The 18,990-nt window shown below is 38.3% G+C and overlaps 1 protein-coding gene across 3 annotated transcripts in view; it reads left to right on the forward strand.

Annotated features, from left to right (window-relative positions):
* USP42 (ubiquitin specific peptidase 42) overlaps nt 1–18,990 on the forward strand; it is a 48,833-nt gene that overhangs the window by 10,283 nt on the left and 19,560 nt on the right. The window lies entirely within an intron of this gene.

The following is an 18,990-nucleotide window of genomic DNA, read 5'->3' on the forward strand; positions in this document are numbered from 1 at the left end:
CTGTGAATTAACTTGGGGTGAACTGACATCTATACAGCGTTGTTTTCTGCCCCCGAACAAGGTATATGCCTCCATTTACTTAGCTTTTCTTTAGTGTTTTAGCAGTGGCGCTTAGTTCTCCGTGTACAAGTACAATGTGCACATTCCTTGTCAGATTTGTCCCTAAGTATTGCGTATTTTTGGAAGCTGTTATAAATGGTAATATTTTTTGAATTTCGATTTCTGATTGTTTGTTCCTAGAATATAAAACTGCAAGTGACTTTTGGAGATTGATCTTAGGTCTTGCGACTGTGGTAAATTTATTAATTCTAGTAACTGTGTGTGTGTGTGTGTGTGTGTTTGAAAGGTTTCTTGAGATTTTATGTAGAGACGATCATGTGATCTATGAATAAGGACAATTTTATTTCTTCATGTCCAGTCTGCTTGCTGTTTCTTGCTGTGGTGCCCTGGCCAGCACCTCCTTTACAGTGTTGAATGGATGTGGTGGACGTAGATGTCTCCTGCTTCACTTTAGGGGGAAGGCGTTTTATTTTAGTCTTTGGCTTTTACGTATGCTGTTAGCTGTAGAGTCTTATCATGCTGAGGCTGAGTGTTGTACTTGAATGTTAAGCCAAATTTGCATTCCTGAGATGAGCCCAACTTGGTCATGATGTCTTATGATTTCCATGTATCATTGGATTTTTTAACTTTTGTGTTCATGATGAATATTAATCTATAGTTCCTTATGCTTTTGTCTGACTTTGGCATCAGGGTAATGGTGGCATTACGAAATATGTTGGGATTATTTTCTTCTGTTTCCTAGAAGAATTTGTGTAGAATTGGGGTTATTTCTTACATGTTTGGGCCTTGGAGTTTTCTCACGGGTAGGTTTTTAACTACATATTTAAGGTCTTTAATAGATAGAGGCCTCTTCAGGTTATCTTTTTTTTTCATCAGGGAGCTTTGATTAGTTTGTGTCTCTCAAGGAATTTGTCTTGTTGAATGTGTCGGCATAAACTTGTTCATGATGTTCTGTTATCCTTTTTTAATTTTTTTAGGATCTGTAGTGATCTTCTTTCTCTTATTCCTGACGTTCATGACTCCCCTCCTTTTTTCCTGATCAATCTGACTAGAGTTTTAGTCATCTTATTATTGATCTTCTCAGAAAACCAGCTCTTGGTTTCATTGTTATTTTGTTTTCTGTATCATTGATGTTCATTACTATTTTTATTATTCCTTTTCTCTTGCCCACTCTGGAATTAATGCGCTCAATTCTAGTTTCTTAAAGGGGAAGCTTAGGTCATTTAATTTGAGATCTTTTCCAGTCTTTTGAGTGCTATAAATTTCCCTTTAAGTACTGCTTTAGTTGTATCCCAGACATTTCAGTATTTCAAGTATTCACATTTACTCCAGTCAACATACTTTCTAATTGCCCTCGTGGTTATTTAGAGGTGTGTTGTTGAGTTGCCAAATGTTTGAGGATTTTCCAGAAATTGTCCTGTTACTGATAGCTAATTTAATTCTGTTGTGGTCAGAGTATACTTTTTATTGTTTGAATCCTTTTAAACTTGAGATTTGTTTTATGCGCCAGAGCGTGGTCTAGCTTGGTGACTGTCCCACATCACTTAATAATTATTATTTACTTAATAAGGATGTGTAGTGTCTGTGTTGTCTTGTTTCTATAAATGCTGATTATGGTCAGTTATTTGATAATGTTGTTGAAGCTGTCTTCTATGTCCTTACTGCTTTTCTACTCATGCTATCACATTTTGAGAGAGGTCTATTGAAATGAAATACATTTGTGAATTTGTTTTTTTTCCCTGTTTTATTAATTTTGCCTTATGGAGCTCTTTGGAGTTCTGTCACTCACCTAAGATTATTATGACCTCTTGGTGAAGCAACTTATTTATAATTTACGAAATTACCCTCTTTATCCCAAATAATATGCTTTGTTCTGAAATCTAGTTTGATGTAAATAGAGCCTCTCCAGTTTTTTTATGATTGATGTTTGCATGGTACATCTTTTTCCATGTTTTTACATTTAACCTACTTGTGTTTATACTTAAAGTGGATTTCTTGTATAAATAACCTATCAGGTAATTTTTTTCTTACAGTCTCCATGTTTTATTTTGGGGTATAAGCCATTGGTATTTAATGAGATTATTAATACAGGTGGGTTTATTTTACCATCTTGTCCTTTGTTTTCTATTAGTTCTATTTATTCCTTGTCCTCTTTTTCATCTTTTTCTGCCTTCTTTTGGAATGAGTAATTTTATGATTTTTAAAAAATTCTTTTTAATGTTTTACATATTTTTGAGACAGAGAGAGAGAGAGGGAACAGAGGAGGGGCAGAGGGAGAGGGCAACACAGAATCTGAAGTAGGCTCCAGGCTCTGAGCTGTCAGCACAGAGCCTGATGCGGGGCTGGAACTCATGAGCCACGAGATCATGCCCTGAGCTGAAGTCGGACGCTTAACTGACTAAGCCACCCAGGCGCCCCGGAATAAGTAATTTTATGATATTTATTTATGATATGATATTTAATCTCTTTTATTGGCATGTTTTCTGTAACTTTGTTTTCTACTTTTAGTGGTTGCTTTAGGGTTTGGCGTGCATCTTTAAACGATCACAGTTTACCTTCAACTGATGTTTCGCTTGTGTGTGGTAAGGGCTTTGTGACGATGCACTTTTCATCCCCCCACTCCTGGCATTTGTGCTCTTGTTGTCGTTCATTTTAGTTCTACCTGCCTTGTAATCAGACAACATATTGTGTTATTTTTGCCTTAAATAAATTATAAAGGTTTTGCTTTAAATAGTTAAGGTTTGTTTAGAAATCTTCTATACTTACCTATTCAGTTACCATATCCACTGCTTCTGTTCCTTTACGTAGATGTAGATTCCCATCTGGTATTTTTCCTTAGGACCAAAGGACTTCCCTAACTTTGCTTGCTAGTGATGAACTATGCTTTTTGCTGTAATTGGTTTCATTCTCAGTCTGAAATGTCATTATTTTGCCTTTTTAAAGCTAACCTTATTGTAGATTCGCATGCAGTTGTGAGAAATAACACAAAGACATCTCATGTACCTTTCCCAGTTTACCCAGTAGTAATACTATTATTTCAGGATCTCAACCAGGATATTGACGTCGATACAGTCAGGATACAGAACATTTCCATCATTACAGAATCTGTCCTATTCCCCTTTTGTAGCCAAGCCCACTTTCCTTGTGCCCCGACCTCCTCCTTTAACCCCTGGAAGCCACTAAACTATTTTTCATTTCTATGATTTTGTCATTTCAAGAATGTCATATATATACATATTGAGTTATGCAGTATATAACATTTTGGGATTGGCTTTTCAGTCAGCATAATTCTCTGAAGATTCATTTAGGTTGTATTAATAACTTGTGTGTGGGTTTTTAGAATTGTATTTATTTTATTGTTGAGTAGTAGTCTATGGTGTGGACATACCATGGCTTGTTTTAACCACTCATCCATAAAAGGACATCTGGCTTATGTCCGGTTTGGGGATATTATGAATAGAGCTGCTGTAAGCATTAGAGCATACAACATGCGTGTGAACATGTCTGTTTCTCTGGAGTAAATGCCCAGGACTGCACTCACTCACTCATATGGTAGATGCGTGTTTGATTTTATAAGAAACTGCCAGTTTTTCAGAGTGGCTGACCATTTTTACAGTCCTACCAGCAATGGGTGAGACTTCCAGTTTCTCTGCATTTAAAAGAAAAAACAAGTTTGTTTATTTAAATTTATTATTTATTTTTTAATTTTTTTTTTCACGTTTATTTATTTTTGAGACAGAGAGAGACAGAGCATGAATGGGGGAGGGTCAGAGAGAGAGGGAGACAGAAACTGAAACAGGCTCCAGGCTCTGAGCAGTCAGCACAGAGCCCGACGTGGGGCTCGAACTCACGGACCGCGAGATCGTGACCTGAGCCAAAGTCGGACGCTTAACCGACTGAGCCACCCAGGCGCCCCTAAATTTATTTATTTTGAGAGAGAACGGGAGAGAGAGAATCCCAAGCAGTTTTCGTGCTGTCAGCACAGAGCCTGGCACAAAGCTTGATCTCCTGAACCGTGAGATCATGACCTGAGCCAAAATCAAGACTCTGACCCTTAAACCGACTGGGCCGCCCAGACGCTCCAGTAGTTTGTCTGCGTTTTTGCCAGCATTTGGTGTTGTCACTGTTTCGCATTTTAGCCGTACTAATAAGTATATAATGGTATCTTGTGGTTTTAATTTGTATTTCCCTAATGCCTAAAGGTCTTGAACTTGTTTCCATGCGTTTATATGCCATCTGTATATCCTCTTTGGTGAAATATCTCTTTGCTATCATTTGCTTATTCTCTATTGCAGTCTTTGTTTTTATTCTGTTGAGTTTTGAGAGTTCTTTCTATAGTTTAGGTAACCAGGCCTTTGTTGGATATACAGGTTCCAAATAGTTTCTTCTAGTCTGAGGCCTGTCTTTTCGTCCCCTTAACAAGGTTTTTCACAGAACAAAAGTTTTTAATTTTAGTGAAATCTGATCTTACCTTTCATGGATTATGCTTTTGGTTTAGTTTATGGTTTTTTGTTTGTTTTTTAGTTTATTTTTGAGAGAGCGCACACAGGAGGGGCAGAGAGAGAGAGAGACTGAGTGAGCACAGGAGGGGCAGAGAGAGCCTGATGCAGCGCTCAAACCCCTGAATGGTGAGATTGTGACCTGAGCCAAAATCAAGAGTCAGATGCTTAACCAACCTAGCCATCCAGGTGCCCCTAGTTTAAGTTTAGTTAAAAGTATCTTTGCCTAGTTCTTGATCCTAAAGATTGTCTCCTGGTTTTTTTGGTTTTTTTTTTCCTAAAAATTTTATACTTTTACACTTTAGGTGTGTAATCCATTTAAGTTAATTTTTGTATAATGTGAGGTTTGGGTGAAGTTAGTTGTTTGTCTATAAATGTCTGTTAGTCCAGCACCCTTTGTTGAAAAGGCTGTCTTCTCTCTGTTGAATTGCTTTCACATCTTTGTAAAAAATCACTTGGGCGTATTTGTGTGGGACTGTTTCTGGGTTTCCTATTCTGTTCTCTTGAAGTATATGTCTGTCCCTCCATACAGTAGCTATGTCATAAGTCTTGATATCAGATAGGATGATTCCACTCACTTATTCTCTTTCAAAACTGTTTTAGCTATTCTTGGTGTTTTGTCTTTCCATGTAAATTATAGAATAATAGTGTCTATACCTACAAAAAAATCTTGCTGAGATTTTGATAGGAGCTGTGTTAAAGCTGAATCTCAATTTGGAGAGAGTTGACATCTTTACTTAGGTTGACATTTTCCATCTGTGAATATGGTATGTTTCTCCATTTATTTAAATCTTCTTTACTTTCATCCCTGTTGTGTAGTTTCAGCATGTTTTGTCTTATTTTGTTAGATTTACACCTGAATATTTTTTGAGGGATTGTAAGTGGCATTATATTTTTAGTTTTGGTGTCCACATGTTAATTGCTGGTATATAAAGATACATTTTATTTTTGTATGTTAATCTTATATTCTGTGATCTTGCCAAACTCACTTATTAGTTCTAGGCATTTTTTTTCTAGACTCCTTGGATTTTTCTGTTAGTCCTGTTATAGGCAAGTGTGGACAGTTTTACTCATTCCTTACTGATTGGTATGCGTTTTATTTCCTTTTCTTGTCTTATTTCACTGGCTACAATTCAGCACTATGTTGAGTAAGAATGAGAGTGGACATCCTTGCCTTGTTTGTTATTAGAAGGAAGAGCAGTTAGTTTGATATTAGCGGTAGGTTTTATGGTATATGCTCTTTATTAAGTTAAAGAAGTTCTATTTCTGTTTTTCTGCTTTCTATCATGAATAAGTGTTGATTTTTGTCAAATGCTTTTTCTATATCAAATTGATGTGATCATGTGATATTTCTTCTTTAGCCTGTTAATATGGTAGATTATACTGGTAGATGTTCCAATTCCAGTATTCAGTTGTCTTTATATCCCTGGAATAAACTCCATTTGGTCTTTGGAGTTAGTATTATTATTTTTAAAAGTTTTTATTTAATCTCCCAGTCCTCATCATAACTATTTCACCCATCCCCCTACTCACCTCCCCTCTGGTAACCATCAGTTTGTTCTCTGTAGTTAAGAGTGTTTCTTGGTTTATCTCTCTCCCTTCTTTTTTTCCCTTTGCTTGTTTGGTTTTTGAAATTACACGTGAGTGAAATCATGTATTTGTTTTTCTCTGACTTTTAGTGTTTATCTTGAGAGAGTGAGATTGCACATGTGCACAAGTAGGGGAGGGGCAGAGAGAGAATCTCACTCAGGCTCTGTGCTCTAAGTAGAGCCTGATGCGGGGATTGATCCCACAAACCACAAGACTGTGACCTGAGTTGAAATCAGGAGTCCGGACGCTTAACCAACTGAGCCACCCAGGCACCCCTGACTGACTTTTTATGCTCACCGTTACGCTCTCTAAGTACGTTCATGTCATTGCAAGTGACAAAAATTCATTCTTTTTCTGACTTAATATTCCATTGTGGGTATATTTTCCATCTTCTTTATCTCCTTATCAGTCAGTGAACACTTGGGCTGCTTCCATATCTTGGTTATTGTAAATAATGCTGTTGTGAACATAGGGATGCATTATGCATGAATTAGTGCTTCTGTTTTCTTTGGGTAAATACCCAGTAGTGTAATTGCTGGATTGTAGGGTAGTTCTGTTTTTAACTTTTTGAGGATGCTCCATACTCTTTCCTAGAGTGGTTGCACCAGTTTGCATTCCATCAACAGTACACAAGGGTCCCTTTTTCTCTGCATCCTTGCCAACACTGTTGTTTCTTGTGTTGTTGATTTTAGCCATTCTGACAGGTGTGAGGTGGTAACTCGTTATGGTTTTGATTTGCATTTCCCTGACGATGAGTGGTCACGAGCATCTTTTCACGTGTCTGTTGGCCATCTGGATGTTGTATTGGAGAAATGTCTGTTCATACCTTCTGCCCATCTTTTAATTAGATTAGTTGTTTTTCGGGTGTTGAGTTTTACAAGTTCTTTATATATTTTGGATTCTAGCCCTTAATCGGATATGTCATTTGCAAATATCTTCTATTCCATGGGCTGCCTTTTAATTTTGTTGATTGTTTCCTTCGCTGGGCAGAAGCTTTTTATTTTGATGAAGTCCCGATAGTTTCTTTTTGCTTTTGTTTCCCTTGCCTCAGGAGACATGTCTAGAAAGATGTTGCTATGACTGATGTCAAAGAGGTTACTTACTGTGCTCTCTTCTAGGATTTTTATGGTTTCAGGTCTCATATTTAGGTCTTTAGTCCATTTTCAATTTGGTTTTGTGTTGGTGTAAGAAAGTGGCCCAGTTTCATTCTTTTGCATGTTACTGACAGTTTTCCCAGTGCCACTTGTTGAAGACACTTTTTCCAATTGGATATTCTTTTCTGCTTTGTCTAAGATTAATTGACAGTGTAATTGTGGGTTCATTTCTGGATTTTCTTTTTGTTTAATTTTTTTTTATTTTTTATTTTTATTTAAAAAATTTTTTTTTAATGTTTTATTTATTTTTGAGACAGAGAGAGACAGAGCATGAATGGGGGGAGGGGCAGAGAGAGAGAGGGAGACACAGAATCTGAAACAGGCTCCAGGCTCTGAGCTGTCAGCACAGAGCCCGACGCGGGGCTCGAACTCACGGACCGCGAGATCATGACCTGAGCCGAAGTCGGAGGCTTAACCGACCAAGCCACCCAGGCGCCCCCATTTCAGGATTTTCTATTGTGTTCTATTGATCCATATATCTGTTTTTGTGCTGGTACCGTACTGTTTTGACCACTACAGCTTTGTAATATAACTTGAAGTCTTGAATCGTAATGCCTCCGGCTTTGCTTTTCTTTTTCAAGATAGCTTTGGCTATTTGGGGTCTTTTGTGGTTCCATACAAATTTTAAGATTGTTTGTCCTAATTCTTTGAAAATTGCTGTTGGTATTTTGATAGAGATTGCATTAAATGTGTAGATTGCTATGGGTAGCATAGACATTTTAACAGTATTTTTCCAGTCCATGTGCATGGAGTGTCTTTCCATGTCTTTGTGTCCTCTTCTGTTTCTTTCATCAGTGTTTTATAGTTTTCAAAGTGCAGCTCTTTCTCTTCTTTGGTTAGGTTCATTCCTAGGTATCATTGTTTTTGGTGCAATTGTAAATGGGATAGACTTCTTAATTTTTCTTTCTGCCGGTTCATTATTGGTGTATAGAAATGCAGCAGATTTCTGTACATTGATTTTGTATTTATGACTTCACTGAATTCATTGGTCAGTTCTAGTAGTTTTTTGGTGGCGTCTTTTCAGGTTTTCTATATTGAGTATCGTGTCATCTGCAAGTACTGAAGGTTTTACTTCTTATCAGTTTGGATGCCTTTTATTTTGTTTCATGTCTGATTGCTATGGCTAGGACTTCCAGTACTGTGTTGGATAACAGTGGTGAGACTGACATCCCTGTCTTGTTGCTGAACATAGAGGGAAAGCTCTCAGTTTTTTCCCATTGAGGATGATACTAGCTGTGAGTTTTTCATACATGGCCTTTATTATGTTGAGGTATGTTCTCGTTAAACTTACTTTGTTGACAGTTTTATCATGAATTGGATGTTGTACTTTAACCTGCATCTGTTGAAATGATCGTATGGTTTTATTTTTTTAAATTGATGTGATGCATTACATTAATTTGCAAATATTGAACCTCCTTTGCAACCCAGAAATAAATCCCACTTGATCATGGTGAATGATTTTTTTAATGTATTGTTGGATTCAGTTTGTTAGTATTTTATTGAGGATTTTTGCACCCGTGCTCATGAGGGCTTTTGGCCTGTGGTTCTCTTTTTAGTGGAGTCTTTATCTGGTTTTGGTATCAGGGTAATGTTGGCCTCATGGAATAAGTTTGGAAGTTTTCCTTCCTTTTTTGTTTTTTAGCATAGCTTGAGAAGAATAGGTATTAATTCTTCTTTAAATGTTTGGTGGAATTTGCCTGTGAAGCCATTTGGCCCTGAACTTTGGTTTGTTGGGAGCTTTTTGATTACTGATTCAATTTCTTTGCTGGTTATTGGTCTAAGTTTTCTGTTTCTTCCTCTTTCAGTTTTGATAGTTTGTATGTTTCTAGGAATTTATCCATTTCTTCCAGGTTGTCCAATTTGTTGGCACATAGTTTTTCATAATATTCTCTTAACTGTATTTCTGTGGTGCTGGTTGTTTCTCCACTCATTTGTGATTTTATTTGAGTCCTTTCTCTTTTTTTCTTGATAAAGTCTGGCTAGAGGTTTATCAATTTTATTGATTTTTTTTTTTTTTTTTTTTAAAGAACCAGCTCTTGGCTTCACTGACCCATTCTATTATTTTTTTAGTTTGTGTATCATTTATTTCTATTGTAATCTATATTATTTCCTTCCTTTTGCTGGTTTTTTGTTTTGTTTGTTGTTCTTTTTCTAGCGCCTTTAGGTGCAAGGTTAGGTTGTTTATTTGAGATTTTTTTTGCTTCTTGAGGTAAGCCTGTATTGTTGTAATCTTCCCTCTTAGAAGTGCTTTTGCTACATCTGAAAGGTTTTGGACCACTATGTTTTCATTTTCATTTGTTTCCATTACTTTTTAATTTATTAAAAAAAAAAAAAAACCTTTTTTGAATGTTTATTTATTTTGAGAGAGCATGTGTGTGCATGCACAAGTAGGAGGGGGACAGAGAGAGAGAGGTGGAAAGGGAATCCCAAACAGGCTCCATGCTGTCATCCCAGAGCCTGACACAAGGCTCGATTTCACAAAACATGGGATCATGACCTGAACCAAAATCAAGAGTCAGACACTTAACTGAGCCACCCATGTGCCTCTACGTTTTAAATTTCGTCTTTGATTTCCTGGTTGACCCATTCATTGTTTAGTATGATGTTTTTTTTTTTTTGTTTTTTTTTTTTTAATTTTTTTTTCAACGTTTTTTATTTATTTTTGGGACAGAGAGAGACAGAGCATGAACGGGGGAGGGGCAGAGAGAGAGGGAGACACAGAATCGGAAACAGGCTCCAGGCTCCGAGCCATCAGCCCAGAGCCTGACGCGGGGCTCGAACTCACGGACCGCGAGATCGTGACCTGGCTGAAGTCGGACGCTTAACCGACTGCGCCACCCAGGCGCCCCAGTAGTATGATGTTTTTTAATCCATGTATTTGTGGTCTTTCCAGATTTTTTCATGTGGTTGACTTGTAATTTCATAGTGTTTGGTCAGAAAAGATTCATAGTATGATTACAACCTTCTTGAATTTGTTGAGGGTTGTTTTGGGGGCTAATGTGTGATCTATTCTGGAGAATGATCCATGTGCACATGAATGTGTATTCTGCTGTTTTGGGATGGAATGTTCTGAATATGCCTGTTAAGTCCATCTGGTCCAGTGTCGTTCGAAGCCTTTGCTTCCTTGTGGATGTTCTGTTTAGATGATCTGTCCATTGATGTCAGTGGGGTGTTAAAGTCCCCTACTGTTATTGTATTATTATCAATTAGTTCCTTCATGTTTATTATTTACTGTTTTATATATTTGGGTGCTTTCGTGTTGGGTGCATAAATATTTGTAATTGTAGTATCTTCTTGTTGGGTTGTCCCCTTTATTATTGTTGTTTATTTTTATTTTTATTTATTGTAATGTTTATTTTTGAGAGAGAGCTAGCGTGAGCAGGTGTGCACACAAGTGTGGGAGGGGCAGAGAGAGAGAGACACACACACACACACACACACACACACACACACACACACACACACAGAATCCGAAGCAGGCTCCTGGCTCGGAGCTATCAGCACAGAGCCTGATGCAGAGCTCAAACCATGAACTGTGAGATCATGACCTGAGCTGAAGTCGGACACTTAACTGACTGAGCCACCCAGGCACCCTGTCATCCTGTGTCTTTTGATTGGAGTGTTTAGTTCGCTTATATTCAAAGTAATTATTGGTAACTATGTAATTATTGTCATTTTACTACTTGTTTTGTGGTTGTTTCTGAAGATTTTCTCTGATTCATTCTTGTCTTTCTCTCTTTCATGGTTTGCTGGTTTTCTTTGGTGATATATTTGGATTTCTTTTTCTTCTTTGTGTATTTATTACTGGTTTTTGATTCGTGGTTACCATTAGGTTTGTGTATAACATCTTTTGCATATAGCAGTCTATATTAACTTGATGGTTGTTTAAGTTGGAACCTATTCTTTACTCCTTTCTTCCTCACATTTTAGGTATATGGTGTCATATTTTACATCCTGTTGTTAGTTTCTTGACTGATATTTTACAGAAATATTCATTTTTACTATTTTTGTGCTTCCTACCTTCATATTGTCATTTTTGGTCTTTCCTTTCCACTCAGAGTCACCTTTAATACTTCGTGCAGGGCTGTTTTAGTGGCCACTAACTCCTTTAGTTTTTGTTTGTCTGGGAAACTCTTTCTCTCTCCTATGCTGAATGGTAGCCTTGCTAGATAGAGTATTTTTGGCTGCAGGTTTTTCCCATTCAGCACTTTAAATATATTATGCCACTGCTTTCCGGCTTGGAAAGTTTCTACTGAAAAATCCGCTGGTAGCCTTACAGGGTTTCCTTTGTATGTAACAGCCTTCATTTGTCTTGCTGCTTTTAATATTTTTTTTATCACTATATTTTGCCATTACAATACGTCTTGGTGTGGATCTACTTTTGTTGATTTTGTCGGGGGTTCTCTGTGCCTCCTGGATCAAGATATCTATTTCCTTCCCCAGATTAAGGAAGTTGTCAGCTATTATTTCTTCAAATAAATTCTCAGCCTCTTTTTTTCTCTTCTTCTGGGATCCCAATATGAATGTTATGTTTGATGGAGTCACTGAATTCCCTAAGCTTATTCTTGTTTTGCATAATTCTTTTTTCTCTCTTTTGTTCAGCTTGATAACTTTCCATTACTCTTTTAGGCCATTAATTTGTTCCTCTGCTTCTTCCAACCTGCTGTTTATTCCATCAAGCATGTTTCTCATTTCATTTATTGAGCCCTTTATCTCTGCTATGTTATTCCTTATCTCTGTTAATGGTCTCACTGACGTCCTCCACTCTTTTCTCAAGTCCAGCTAGTATCCTTATGATCATTGCTTTAAATTCTCCGTCAGCTGTGTTACTTAAAACTGTTCCACTCAGATCTCTGGCCATGGCCTTCCTGTTCTTTCATTTGGGGCAAATTCCTCTGTCTTCTCATTTTGTCCCTGTGCTTGTTTCTGTGTGTTAGGACAGTGACCTATGGTTCCTGGTTTTTGAGGGTAATGACTTTATGGAGAGGTCACATAGTGCCCCGCAGTGTAGTATCTCCTGTTCCCCAAGGCCTGGCGCTGCCAGGAGTGTCTCCACCGTGAGCTGCGTGTGCTCTGCTGTTGTATTCTGGCCACTTTACCTTTCAGGCTGATTGCCTGCAGAGGCTCTCTTTGCCTGTTGTGGGCAGTGTTTGGTCCCTGGCCTGAATGTGATGAGTTTTAACTGGGTGTGCCCTGATCTGCTTGTAAAATGAGACCTGTTGCTGCTGCCACCCAGAACTGAGGCCTTGAAAAACTCCTGGCTGGGGGGATGGAGGTTAGCAGGGGTTTAGTTTGGTCTTCTGGGGGAGGGACCTGCTGCACTGGGACTGTGGCAAGTGTGACTGGGAAGGGAGGTTCTTCCAGAGCATGGGGGGGGCGGCGGGCGGGGAGGGCTTAGTGTCAGCATGTTAGGTAGTGAGTGTTGGTGCTGTCCTGGTTCCCACAGGTGGCTCCTTGTTTACACTGCAGGGCAGAGGGAAGGAAATGCTGGTGGCCAGTGTCTTTGTTCCCAAGGGGGTCTCTCTGTGAACACTCTCTTTCTTGGACATGCTCTGTGATGAGCAGCTAACCTCCCTACTGTGTGCCTCAGGCACTCGTCAGATCTTGTTTCCACGCTGTAGGTCTGTTTTCTCCAAGAGCAGCAGCAGTGTCTTCTGATCTCTACCAGAGCCACTTACTCTGACCTTTAAAACTCCAGGCTTTAAACCCTTCGGGTGGTAAGAACTCAGGAAATTTGGAACCTTTTGCTTTGCGAGCCAGTTGCTCTGGGGATTCTTCTCCCCTTGCACTGCCCTGTGTGCCAGTATGTCTCTTGCCCTGCCCTCTTCAGTGACTGCAGCTCCCTCCCTACTGCAGGAGCCACATTTTCTCTCCCAGTCTGTGGCTCTGCTCTTCCTCCTCCTTCATGTGGCCTCTCCTCTGCCGCTAGTTGTGGAGTTTGTTCTGCCAGTTCTCAGATCAATTTCTAGGGTATTTGGGATGACTTGATAGTTATCTTGTATTCGTGGGACGAGTCGAGCCTCGGGTCCTCCTAGTCCGTGGCATCTTCCCCTCTCTCCTCTGATGCGTAATCGTTTTTGAGTTTTGCTGAATTTTACTTGTAATATTTTATTAAGGAATTTTACATATCTATTCATGAGAGATGGTGGTCTGTTTTCTAACTTTATACCATATTTGTTTGGTTCATTATCAGGGTAATACTAGTTTTATAAAAAATGAATTTGGGATACATTAACTCCTCTGGATTTTTGAAGAGATTGTGTGGACTTGACGTAGGTTCGTATTTAAACATTTGGTAGCCTTTATCAGTGAAGCTATCTTGGTCTGGAGCTGTACTTTTTGAGAGTTTTTAAATTACAAATTCAATTTTTTGTATCTGCAGGGTTTTGTTTCTGATATTGGTAATACCCATACGTTGCCCTTTCAGCAATGCTTTAGCTGTGTCTCTGCATTTTTGATATGTTGGTTTTTCATTAGTTCAGTGCATTTTTAAGTTTCCCTTGATATTTATTTTTTGATCCATGGATTATATAGAAGCATGTTACTTAGTTTCCAGGTGTTCATTGATTTTCCTGTTATCTTTCTCTAATTTCTATTATGATTCCAGTGTGGTAGAAAACATATCCTTTATTATTTCAATTCCCTTAAAATTTTTAAATGTGTTATTTAATTAATTAATTTTTTTTTTTTTTTTGAGAGCGAGGGAGAGCTCAAGCGATCACGTGTGCACAAGCAGGGGAGGGACAGAGAAAGGGGGACAGAGCATCCAAAGCAGGCTCTGCACTGAGAGCAGTGATCCCAGTGGGGGGCTCAAACTCACAAACCGTGAGATCTTGACCTGAACCTAAGTTCAGCACTCAACTGACTGGGCCACCCAGGTTCTACTCTCTTCAATTTTTTGAGGTTTGTTTTGTGGCCCAGGATATGGTCTGTCTTGGTATATGTTCCATGAACCCTTGAAATGAATTTGTATAGTGCTGTTGTCTGGAGTGTTCTATAAGTTGTCCATATCCCATTGGCTGATGATATTGCTGAGTTCTGTATCCTTGCTGATTTTCTCATTGTTCATTTATTGACAGAAGGATGTTGAGGTTTCCAGCTCTAGTTGTGGATTTCTCTATGTCTGTTTTCAGTTCTATCAGAGTTTGGTTCATGTGTATTGCAGCTTTGTTGTTTGGTACAAACACATTGAGGATTGCTGTAAGTTTTTGTATATATATATATACATATATATATATATATATGTGTGCATATATATATACACATATATATATGTATATATATATATGTGTGCATATATATATACACATATATGTATATATACACATATATATACATATATATGTATATATATATATATGTATATAAAATGGAGGTATCATATGATTGAGTCACGTTATTCCATCTACTTTGTTAATCTGGGTTTTCTTAATTGGTATATTTAGAACATTTACATTTTTAAGCTTATTGACAAATCAGGACTTAAGTCTGTCATTTTGTTTTCTCTCTGTTTTTTGTTTTTGTTTCCTTCTCCCTGCCTTCCTGTGGGTTACGTGAATATTTTTTTATAATTTTGTTTGGATTTATTTTTAACTTTTTTGAGTATATGTAGTCTTTTTAGTGGTTACTCTAGGTTTGCATTATATATACATAACTTATCAGAGTCTACTGGTGTCATTTTACTAAATAAAGGTAAGTGTAGAAACCTTCTATCTCTCTTTAGTCTCCCCTAATTGTCAGGTAATTAAATATTTCGTCCACTTACATTTAGAACCATATCAGTGACAGTGTTATAATTTTTTTGATCGTCACGTAAGTTAGAAACTTGAGAAAAAGAAAGCCTATTATATTTGCCTTTATTTTTTGTTACTATTTCTTTCCTCCTTTTTGATGTTCCAGGGTTTCTGTTTTTAAAAAATCATTCCCTTTTTGTTGAGAGAATTCTTTTAGTCATTCTTTTAAGGTATGTGTACTGGTGACAGATTTTCTTAGTTTGTTTTTTAAATTTTTTTTTTTAACATTATTTTTGAGAGACAGAGCATGAGCAGGGGAGGGGCAGAGAGAGAGAGGCAGGCACAGAATCTGAAGCAGGCTCCAGGCTCTTAGCAGTCAGCACAGAGCCCGACGCGGGGCTTGAACTCATGGACTGCGAGATCATGACCCGAGCCGAAGTCGGATGCTCAACCGACTGAGCCACCCAGGCACCCCCAGATTTTCTTAGTTTTTGCTTCATCTGAGAACGTCTTGATTTTGCCTTCATTCCTGAAGGTATTTCCACTGTGTGTAGGGTTCTGGGCGGATACTCCTTTTCATTCAGACCTTGAAAATTGTGCCACTTCCTCTGGCCTCCACCATTTTTGATCTGAAGTCTGTCATTTTTCTTGTTTATTTCATACACACACACACATACACACACACTTTCATAGGTAGTGTACTGTTTTCTTTCACCGCTTTCAAGATTCTGTCTTTAGTTTTCAGAAGTTTAGTTATGATATGTTTTGGGATAGGTTTCTTTTTCCTGTTTGGGGTTTGCTCAGCTTCTTGAATCTATAGACTTCTATTTTTTACCACATTTGGGAAATTTTCAGCCTTCCTTCCGTGTAATACTTTTTCAGCCCTCTGGGGCTCCTCTGGGAGTCTGATGACATGTGTGCTACATGTTTTGTTAGAGTCCCACAGGTCCCTGAGGCTCTGTTCATTGCCCCCCCCCCCCCCGCCCCCACCAGTCTCTTTTCTCTCCATTCTTCAGAGTAGGTAATTTCTGCTGTTCTGTCTTCATGTTGACTGATTTTTTTCTTCTGCAATCTCTATTCTTCTAACTTATCCACTGAGTTTATTTTGATTATTGTATTTTTTGTTTCTAAAGTTTCCACTTGGTTCTTTATATCTCCTATTTCTTTGTTGAGTCTTTCTGTATTTTTCAGTTGTTCCTAGGGTGTTTGTAATTATCAGCTGAGCCATTTTTCTCTTGGTTTCTTTAAAACCTTTGCTAGATAATTCTGACATCTCTATCATCTCAGTGCGGGCATCATCTCTTTATTTTTTTTCACTCATTCGAGAAATGATGAGTGATTTTCAGTTGAAACCTGGATGCTTTTGTGTTACAAGTTTTATGTGGATCTTATCTAATGATTGCTTCAGCGGGCTTTCTGTGATAGCACTCTGGCAAAGGAAGTAGTATTAGGTTGAAGTAGAAGTCCGGGCTTCTGCCCGTGAAGCATGGGGGCAGGGGGAGGTTGGGGCTCCTCGTTCCTGCTCTCCACCTGGTCTCCACTGACACCACAGCAGCTTTGTACCACTGGGTGATGTTGAAAGTCCTGATTCTGATACTATCCCAATGGCGAATTGGAGGGAGTCGTCTTCACTACCGGGGGCTGGCATCCAAGTCCAGGTTCCTCACCTGATCTTTGCTGTGGGATGAGGTGTGATTGTTATCACCCCACATGGATGAAAGTTCTAGCTCCTAATCCACCTTCTCTAACACTACTACGAGTGGGTGGGTTGGGTGCCCCATTACAGCCTGGCAAGTGGAAGTTTAGGCTGCCTACTTGGCCTTTGCTGGCCTAGGGGTCTGGGAGTCATTGTTTTTCTGTGGTGTGTGGCTAGAGTAGAGAATTACTGTCTAAAAGTTTTCTGTCTTGCCACGCTGGTCTTTTGGCTGCAGAAAGCAGGCTTTCACTGGGGCTTTATCCTATTTGTTGGTGTTTCCAGGTTGCTAGCTTCTTTAGCTCTGGACTATCTGAGGCACAAAGAAAACCCAGGGAACTTGCCACAGTGTCATTCTTTGGGTTCCGCAGTTGCTAGCTTGTCTTTTCCTCTTTCACTGCCTTCTTATATTTGTTTTACAGACAACGTCCAGGGCTTTTCTATTTCGCAGAGGAATGGGAGGAAGAACCTCTCCTCTGTCTTCCCAGAAGTGAAAGTCTCATCTTTGTGTTAGAAAGATGTTTTCATGGGGCCTAGAATTCTGTGCTCTATACAGTGTGAGAAGAACATTATTCTTCTAATACCTGAAAGGTGTTACTGTGCTGTTTTCTGTTCCGTGTTGTTTCTGACAAGAAGTCTGTTGTCAGTTTTAGCTTTGTTTCTGTATACATGTTTTGTTTTGTTTGTTTGTTTTACTCACTGCTTTATGATGCTGTCTTTATCACTGTCCTAAGCAGTCTGACTAGTTTTTGTGTAGTTTTCTCGTGTCTTTTTCTGTTTGGGACTTACTGAGACTCTTAGATCTGTAGACGTACTGTTTGAAATTTGCATGACTTCTAGTCATTTAAAAAATTTTTATTTTTGTCATTAGAGTAATGTTAAAGTTTTTGGTGCACAGTTCAATGAATTTTAACACAGGTATAGATTCATGCAAACCACCACCTTTTCAGGAAACAAAACCGTAGCATCATTCTAAAAATCTCCTTTGTGCTCTCTATAGACAGTCATTATTTCCTGAAATACTCTGTTCCTTCATACCCCAATTATATGTATTTTTAGGGACTAACTTGGAGTCCCACTGCTCACTGATATGCTAATGTTTTTGTTGTTCTGAGTTTGTGTGTGTATGTGTTTCGTTATGGATTATTTCTGTTGCTAAGTCTTCAAGTTCACTAATGTTTTCTTCTCTTCTGTCTAATCTGTTATTAATCTCATCTGTGTTTTTCATCTCAGAGATTCTACATTTCACCTGTAAAGTACATTTGGATCTGTTTCCATGGCTCCCCCTAACATGCTTTTGCTTTTTTCTACCTCCTTGAACACATGAATGTGTATATAATTTATTTTTTAATGTCTTTGTCTCTTGATTTTATCATCTGTGCCATTTCTGGGTCTGTTTCTGTTTATTTTCTCCTTGTTATTGGTCATTCCTGCATTTTTCATGCCTTGTAGTCTTTAATTAGAATGGTATGTTTTTGGGTGTGGAAGGTTTTTTTTTTTTCTTTTTGATTCCTATAAATATTTTTGAGCTTTATTCTGGGACACAGTTGTATCAGTTGGAAAGAGTTTGAACCTTTCAAGGCTCTTTGTGAGGCAGGTACTGAGCAGGATTTAGTTTAAGGTGAGTTTCTCAATCTCAGCACTACTGATGTTGGAACCAGATAATGCTTTGTTGTGGGGGCTGGCCTGGGCTTTTTGTAGGATGGTTAGCAGCATTTGTGGCCTCTACTCACGGGATACCAGTAGAACCAGTTAGTCATGAGCTAAGAATGGTTTTCACATTTTTTAGAAGTTGTAAAAAGGAAGAAATGTGTAACAGAGACCCCTGTACATGTCCAACAAGACCAGAATATTTACAGAAAGGCTTTGAACTTCTTGTATGGAGACTTTTTTTTTTTTTTTTTTTTACTGTTTGAGACAAATGGTAGTATAAGAGAAAACCTATTTTTCCCAGTATAAAGAGTAGTTAAGAGCACAAGCTTTGAAAATGAAGAAAATATTTGAATTCAGCATGTGTCATCCACTTAATTTGACATTGGGCAACGTTTTAACTCTCTGAGTCTGTTTTTCTCTTATGAAATTGAGCCAGTATATATTGATCACTTAGGCTTGTTGGAGAATTAGGTGAGAATGAAGGAAGCTAGCTCGAGGTGTGACGCACAGTAGCCATTGTCATTAATTCATTTCAGGAGTGTGCCCCTTATTTACAGTCGTCCGTGGTGTCTGTATAGCCATATTTTGCTAATTTGGAGGATTGTCAT

Source organism: Panthera pardus, unplaced genomic scaffold (genome assembly GCF_024362965.1).
Source record: "Panthera pardus isolate Hobbes unplaced genomic scaffold, ASM2436296v1 HiC_scaffold_4, whole genome shotgun sequence".
NCBI classification, from domain to species: Eukaryota; Metazoa; Chordata; class Mammalia; order Carnivora; family Felidae; genus Panthera; species Panthera pardus.